The following is an 8,458-nucleotide window of genomic DNA, read 5'->3' as shown; positions in this document are numbered from 1 at the left end:
AATTCAATCAACATAGAAAACTTTATGTCAAGAAATGGGCTCTATCCTAATCTTCTTCCTCACCCTCACCTACTTGATTTCTATGTGCAGCGTTTTTTTTGCATAGAGAAGCATTCAGTCATGGGAGCTGTCACCTATAGTCTGAAATGCTCCAATAGAGGTTTAGTGCCTTAGTGGGAACTAGGCGTTAATATCTTTCCTTCCAAGGCTGTCCATGTGCACCTAATTCATTTATTTTAACCTTCACAATGGTGAGGTGATTGATCACCTGCTGTAAGCTACTTGCTAAGTGCTGTATTTGCACAATAGCGTGATTAGTCATTATAGAGACAGTACACGGATATAAAGATGACAAAGTCTTACAGTTTTGTTTGGGACATCTTGTGACTATGGGCTTGTCCACATGGGAGCATTTCTTCATAGCAAATACACAGCTTTTACCACTGTAATAGCTTTGCAAGGTCCACACTTCGTGCTCAATGGTAGCTTCAAATCCATTGTTTTCCATTCCATTCCATTCACACAAGTAGGCATTCCTCTGAGAAGGATTTGTGTCGCTGTTTCCTTGTGGCCCCACCCTCCAAGTTTACATTTTTACTCCCTCCAGTTGCTCAGTTACTGGGCATGTGCAAATATTTTTGACCTGAGCAGTATTTCCACTCCCTCTTGCCCCCCCACTTCCTAAAGATGGCGGTTGAAAAGAAGTGAGGTCATCTGCTCCCCCTTTCCCCGCTGCCCCTTGCTTTTTCTGAGTTAATTTTTCCCTGCTGGAAAAACAAATCAACATAATATCAATATTTTTTAAAAAATATAACAATATCAATATTTTCAGAAAATATCAATATTGATATTTTTGGGTGACTTTTTTAAAAAAATCCACTTTAGATTTTTTTAGGAAACAAAAGGAGTGAAGGAAGTTTGCTCGGGGAGAAAGGGAGGAACAGCTGCAGCAAACTGTGAAGGGGGGATGACAGCAGTCAGAAGTTGCTAGATAAACCACTGGAAACAAAATGGAATTCATGGGAGAGTTAGTGGGTGGAGAAAGGAGAACAGCTGAAAGTGACAATTCACCCACCCACTAAAACAGAGCTTGGAAAAGTTACTTTTTTGAACTACAACTCCCATCAGCCCCAGCCAGCATGGCCACTGGACTGGGCTGATGGGAGTTGTAGTTCAAAAAAGTAACTTTTCCAAGCTCTGCACTAAAAAGCATCAAAGCAAACGGTCTGAAAAGACATGTGGACTGGAGCACAGCTGTATTGTTCTAAACTTTTTTTATTATCAGCAGATTGGGTTAGTATCAGAGGACTGGGTTAGTACGGATTTACGGGGGGGGGATTGTGTGATAGCTTCTCTTTGCCAGTAACGTCATGTGAACCACGCGAATTAAAAGGGGATGCAAGTAGCACCAAACACACACTAAACTGTTGCGTGGATGAGCCCTATTTTAAAGAATCAGAATTGAGAAGTGTCGTAGTTTCTAGGCTTCAGCAAATTTTAGGCTGACATAAGGAATCAGGTTCAGGAACTGTGAAAATGTTGAGGTCTCAGTAAAATTAAGCAAACACATGACCAGGGTGAGTGCATAGAAAAAGGAGAAAATCTGAGATAAGACAAGGCCCGTAACAATTATTGACCTATCACAATCCTAAAATGCTTGGCATTACCACATATCATGGGAATGACATTCTGGGGGCTGGCTTTGTTGTTGTTATGTGCCTTCAAGTTGATTACGACTTATGGCGACCCTATGAATCAGCGACCTCCAATAGCATCTCTGCTATAAACCACCCTATTCAAATCTTGTAAGTTCAGGTCTGTGGCTTCCTTTACGGAATCAATCCATCTCTTGTTTGGCCTTCCTCTTTTTCTACTCCCTTCTGTTTTTCCCAGCATTATTGTCTTTTCTAGTGAATCATGTCTTTTCATTATGTGTCCAAAGCCTGATAACTCCATTTTAGCTTCTAGTGATAGTTCTGGTTTAATTTGTTCTAACACCCAATTATTTGTCTTTTTCGTGGTTCATGGTATGCACAAAGCTCTCCTCCAACACTGCATTTCAAATCAGTTGATTTTTCTCTTATCCATTTTTTTCACTGTCCAACTTTCACATCCATACATAGAGATCGGGAATACCATTGACTGAATGATCCTGACTTTAGTGTTCAGTGATACATCTTTGCATTTGAAGACCTTTTCAAGTTCTCATATCTGCCCTCCCCAGTCCTAGCCTTCTTCTGATTTCTTATCTTCTCCATTTTGGTTAATGACTGTGCCAAGGTACTGGTAATCCTGGACAATGTATTGATAATCCTGGACAATCCTGTCCTCACTGTCAACTTTAAAGTTACATAAATCTTCTGTTGTCATTACTTTAGCCTTCTTGACGTTCAGCTGTAGTCCTGCTTTTGTGCTTTCCTCTTTAACTGACATCAGCATTTGTTTCAAATCATTACTGGTTTCTGCTAGTGGTACATTATCATCTGCATATCTTAAATTATTGATATTTCTCCCTCCAATTTTCACACCTCCTTCATCTTGGTCCAATCCCGCTTTCCATATCATATATTCTGCATATAGGTTAAGCAAATAGGGTGATAAAATACACCCGTCTCACACCCTTTCTGATAGGGAACCAATCGGTTTCTACATATTCTATCTTTACAGTAGCCTCTTGTCCAGAGTATAGGTTGCACATCAGGACAATCAGATGCTCTGGCACCCCCATTTCTTTTAAAGCATTCCATTGTTTTTCATGATCTACACAATCAAAGGCTTTGCTGTAATCTATAAAGCACAGGGTGATTTTCTTCTGAAATTCTTTGGTCCGTTCCATTAAGGGCAGGATATAAATTAATTAATTAATAATTCCTGCTGTGGACTGATATTTAACTGAGCTCCTTAATTCTGCATGAGACCTAGAGTCTCTATCTGTCTAATGATCTAGAGGGAGCCCCTCTTCCTATAGGCATGCTCAATATAACAATCTCTTGCAATGAAATTTCCTCTAAAATCTGGTTATTTCTTATGATGGGGAGCAGGGAAACAATGTCCTAGTTGAGTTTTGGTTACAATGGGAACAGAGTTGTCCTTATGGCCGTTCATCTCCTTGCAGCAGGTCCCTTTGCAGGCAGTTATTGGCTTCTAAACTGTATATTTCTTAGCGCTGTTATGTTTTGCAACAGACACTTGTGTATTCTTCTTGATAGGGCCACTCTGTGCTGCCAGGAGATGGCTGGAATGATGAGCTTGGCGGATGAGCCTGGGCTCCTGCTGGGAGGAAGGGTGGGATATAAATCAAATAATAAATAAATAAGTCCCTCAGCTGTGGCATAATGAAAGTGTTTTGCCCAGCAATATAAAATAAAATAAAGACAGAAGAAAAACAGGAAAGAAAATATTGAGTAGGGATGGGAGTTCTGTGACCCTCCAGATACCCTCCCAGCTCCCATTAGCCCCTGCCAATGTATGATGGGAGTTGTAGTCCAGCTTCAGTTCCCTCAGGAGCATATTCTTCAACTTTGGGTCCCCAAATGTTGCTGGACTACAACTCCCATCATCTCTGACCATTGGCAAAGCTGGCAGCGGATGATGGAAGTTGTAGTCCAACAACGGCTTGGGACCACAATACCTGATGGAACGCTTCCCCCAACACGAACCCACCCATACTCACGCTCAACATCCAAGGCCCTCTTCCGGGTGCCTACTCTGAGGGAAGCTGGGAGTCTGGCAACAAGGGAGAGGGCCTTCTCAGTGGTGGCCCCCAAATTATGGAATGATCTCCCTGATGAGGTGCGCCTGCCACCAACACTGTTATCTTTTCGGTGCTAGGTTAAGACTTTCCTCTTCTCCCAGGCATTTTAACATGTGTTTGTTTGTTTAAAAAAATGTGTTTTTAAATTTGTATATTAGTTTTTAATGTTTTTAATTGTTGTAAACTGCCCAGAGAGCTTCAGCTATGGGGCGGTATATAAATGTAATAAATAAATAAATAATAAATAAGGTGGGATCCAAAATTGTTAATCTTCACAAGCAGTAATGCAGTTTAGGCATTTGAAAGAAGAGGACTTGTGATGGTAGTACAAGAGTGTCAAGTAATCTAGATTATGTATAGATAGAGGTGATGGGGCAATAATCTGTCTAAAACAAATACTCTGATTTTAAAATGTCAATCTGAAGCAATATCCCATTAGTACCAACCCCCGCTTACCCACATTTTCAGTTACAATTCTATCATTGATGTTTTACTTGTTCAGTGACTCTCTCTAGCCTTAAATTTTGCCCAATGAAATCAAGATCTTCTTTCAAAGTGATGAAGGATGCTTATGATAGAAAGACAATACTTAGCTGCAATTAGGGATGGATGAGAAATTCGATTCAGTTCACATTTTAAGCCAAAGCCAAATCTATCACATTTGCACTTTCCAAAATAATATGAGAACTGAAACACAACCGTCCTTCAAATGCACTTATCCAAAATTTGTGATGCAGTTCTCCAACCAAACATTGTTTACAAAAATGCATATATTAGAGGAAAGTGTGCATAAATGAATATATTAGTGAAAATAATATATAAAATGCGTTATATGGGAGACATTGCTCACCAAAATGTGTTCATTAGTCATAACTGCAGACAAAAATGTGTTTATTAGGAGAAATGTGTGCAGTGAATGTATGCATGTGCATGAGACTGTGGTCTGGCCACATTGTATATTCTTCCTGTTACTGGAGAATGCTACCTGTTGTTATTAGACAGCAATGAGAAAGAAAATATTGTGTGATTTCCATAATCAGGACCAACAGTACATACCTAACTACCTAGGATAAGCCTGAGATTGTCCGAGAGAATCAATGACTTTTTGTGTTATGCCACACCACCATAGGAACCATGTTGTGAATGGTGCCAACAGAACTAATTCAAAATATGCCCACTGGTCCAAAAAGGTTGGCAACAGCTGCTGTGGACTATGCAAAAATACCCACCCCAAACCATTCCACAGGCAAAACAAAATCTTACTTGGTCCCAAAGTGACTGGCTGCTTCTCCACTGCATTGTTATTGAGTGAGCAGGCACAAAGAATATATGAAAGAAGGCTCAGCGTTCATAGCATCTACATGCTCCTGACCACCCCACTTCCCTCTAAGGTTAGTCCCGTGCCACTGCCACCATGCTCATGCAACGTTGTAGAGGAAGGGTGCAGGTTTGCACATCCTCTTCAGTGAGATATAGGATGAACAAAAAATAGTTCGTGGGATTTTAAATTAGGGCTGAGCCCCAACTTATTATATTGTCTGTGGGGAAGGGGATGTTGAAACGCCCACCCATTTTCAGCATTTTTTAAAACTTTGTGAATGTATTGGCATCGTTTTGATGCTTTTTTCTCATCCTTCTTCCCCCCACCCCCTCAGCATAATTTTCCTTCATCTTTGCCTTCACTGTCCTCATTGCTCTTTAATTTGATTTCATTGACAGGCATCCATGGCATCAGAACTTGATTTCATTGACAAAATCACATGGGTCACCAAAACTTAACCAGATCAAAGGACAGTGAGAACAAATGAGGCCAGGAACAGTGAGAACAAAGCAGCAAAAATAATGTGAAGCAGCAGAAGCCAAAGAAGACCAAAGATGATGAACAGCACCAAAACAATGTAAATGTTCAACAGGGTGAGCATTTTCCCCCAGTAATTAGGCCTGGTGGATGAAATATATTAATTTTGAAGTGAATATCAAAATTAATGAATCTTTAGCATAGTTCTCATTTTAATGCATAGGCAAGTTACAAAAACACCTTACGCGTTTAAAATCTGTGAAGTTTATTTACATTATGCCAGAAATGCATGAAGAGGAAAGACAATTCATTTGAACTTCTACTTCTTACCTAATTTTTACAGAATGCGCAGTCACTCAGTAGGCGGTCACGTGTGTGAAGCTTCTGCCCTTTGTGGTGTGTGGGCACATCTTCATATAACATATGAGCTAATAAACACAAACTTTCAATTAAGTTTTTATGACTTCTTGTGTGCTCATTTTGCAGACTTTATACCCCTGACAGAATTAAGGGCACCTGCTCAAATGCCTTGTTTATTGTTAATATTGCAAGACCTCATTTATGGACGTTATGGTCTGTTACCCAATTTTAATAGTGGCCAATGTCTAGTATGTACTTTTGCTTGTTTATTGCAGTAGCTTATTCTTATGGAGCAAAGGGAACTGGGGAATGTATAGCGGTCTCACATAACTGCAGGAAATGGGTTATATGGACTCTATTCCCTCCCATATTGAATTTCATATTATTCAGTGATGTTCCATTTAAGCCAGCAGTTATATAGCAAGAGAGCTGTGGAGTTGGAAGGAGTGAATTAACCACAAACATCAGGCTGGATTTAGGTATTTAAAAGCAAAGAGCATAATTCTATATTGCCTTGTGAGTTATATTATTGGTATCTGCTGACAAATGAAACACTTCAAAAACAGCCACTGAATGTAGCTTTTTATACCCACTTTCTGTGGGTTGCTTGACTACATGAAAAACAAGCAAAGCTTCAATGCAAGGGCAGATTCTCTGCAAGTAACAACTAAAATACCACAACAAAAATTGTCAAGATCCTTTGTCACTGAAAAGTCAGTAGCTGGTCTTGAGAAGGTGCAATTTCCTCATTATTTCCCTTACAGTAGGGCCCCGCTTTACAGCGCTTCGCTTTACAGCGCTTCGTTTATGCGGCGGTTTTAAATTGTAACCCTGTCCCGTATTTGTGGCGCTTGTTTCATTTTTGCGGTGATTTTCCGTCATACCGCAAAGATGCAACTGATGGCGCCCGATGCTCTGATTGCATCATCAGAGCTTGGAAATGTTCCTCCCACAGTTGGGAGGCTTTGGAGGGCTGGCGAGTGCTTAAACGAACCGGCGGCAAACAGGCATGTGAGGAAGGCAGCGGAGAAAAGCGGAACATCGATCAGCTGTTGTGGGAGGAGCTCCCCGTACTACAGCTGATCGATGTTCCGCTTTACAGCGATTTTCGCTTTACAGCAGGGGTCTGGTCCCTAACTTGCCGTATAAGCGGTGCCCTACTGTATCTGTTAAATGTGACTCATAATGACCTGCAGAGACTGGCTTTCCGGTGAGGATCCTCCCCCGGGTAAGACACTTATCCAGTGGCTCGTGGAGCTAGTAGCAATTATATCTGAAATAATACCCAACATAACTTGGAATTTTGAATTTTGAGTCTCCTTTGCCAAGCTGATCTGCTGAGGTTCTTTATTACTCAAGACAGCAGTTAAAAGTAATAAAAGAGAGGCAGCAGAGCGAAGCCTCACATACTTAACCATTAACCTGACTAACTGCTGCAATTCACTGCTATAATCTATGCTGCAATCTATGCGAGAGTAATTAGAACGCCTTCTAATTTGAGTACAAAGCGGTGTGAGGCAAATATATCAACAGATAGATTGGAGTGAGGGGTGTAAGAACCCCAGTGCATTGGCTGCAAGTAACGATTTTAAAGGAAGATCTTTGCTAGTATAAATATAAGGAAGTGGGGAAGTGCTCAGTTATGGAGGACGGAACTGGATTAAAGGATCGACAAACAAAAATAACTAATTATTTTCCCCGTGCTCAAGAAACACCCTGTCCTTTTAGGACTACACAAATCTCTCAGTTAAAATACCCAACACGGGCAATGTCTCATGAATGGCCATTGGGAAAATCCTTCTTAGTAAATAAATATACAGAGAATGCTGCTAGAATATCAGTTACAAACTTAGAGGAGGAGCTCATAGATGCAGGCTTCAAATGTTCTTATGACCCTTTTAACTTATCTGACGATCTACCACCCTCGGAACCTGTCACCATTGACTCTTATCATGAGCCACTCAATGGAAACTCCTCCATTTTCAACTCTCCTGGATCCCTTGAATTATGTTCGTCAGTATCTGCGGCACTTGATGATTCTAAACCAGCAGAACCTGACTGGCAACACATTATCTTTCAGGAACTGAGATTAATTAAATCCTTTATCACTGAAACTAACAACCTACTTACCACCTTGGTGAAATATAGGGGGTCTCTTACTGCATGTGATAATGTGGAGCAGTCATTGCCGCCCGTGGTGGATCCTGACTCTTCACAGCAGCAGCCATCTGTAAAAGAAACAGATAAAAATAAAAAAAGAAGAAGAAGAACAAACATCAGCAGCCCCAGGTCATTTCTGGTGGGAGAGGAAAGTTAAGGCAAACAAAGAATATAAAGAAATCTAAAAACTACAAAAACTCAGAAATCCCAGCACCGGCAAAAATGAACTTTAAACCTTTATTTAAACTGCTTGAACAACCAAGACCGGATCCCAAGCTAAGAGAGCATGTTTTATCTAAACAAAACAATCATCAGACTGTACCCTCCACATACTTCATGGATAACTCTGCAAGCGAAACTACCATAATATTGGGGAACGAGAGCTT

The 8,458-nt window shown here is 40.6% G+C and overlaps 1 long non-coding RNA gene across 1 annotated transcript; it reads right to left on the bottom strand.

The window, feature by feature from the left end:
* Positions 1–1,314: 1,314 nt before the first annotated feature.
* LOC133383455 (uncharacterized) lies at positions 1,315–8,125 on the bottom strand. Its single transcript, XR_009762301.1, has 3 exons — positions 8,043–8,125; positions 5,883–5,980; positions 1,315–3,270 (listed from the first exon to the last, which is right to left on the bottom strand). It is a non-coding gene; the product is annotated as an uncharacterized LOC133383455 (long non-coding RNA).
* Between the last annotated feature and the right edge of the window lie 333 nt (positions 8,126–8,458).

This window comes from Rhineura floridana, chromosome 1, assembly GCF_030035675.1.
Source record: "Rhineura floridana isolate rRhiFlo1 chromosome 1, rRhiFlo1.hap2, whole genome shotgun sequence".
NCBI classification, from domain to species: domain Eukaryota; kingdom Metazoa; phylum Chordata; class Lepidosauria; order Squamata; family Rhineuridae; genus Rhineura; species Rhineura floridana.
Note: the sequence above shows the minus strand (reverse complement) of the source record. Positions and strands in the feature narration are given on the sequence as shown.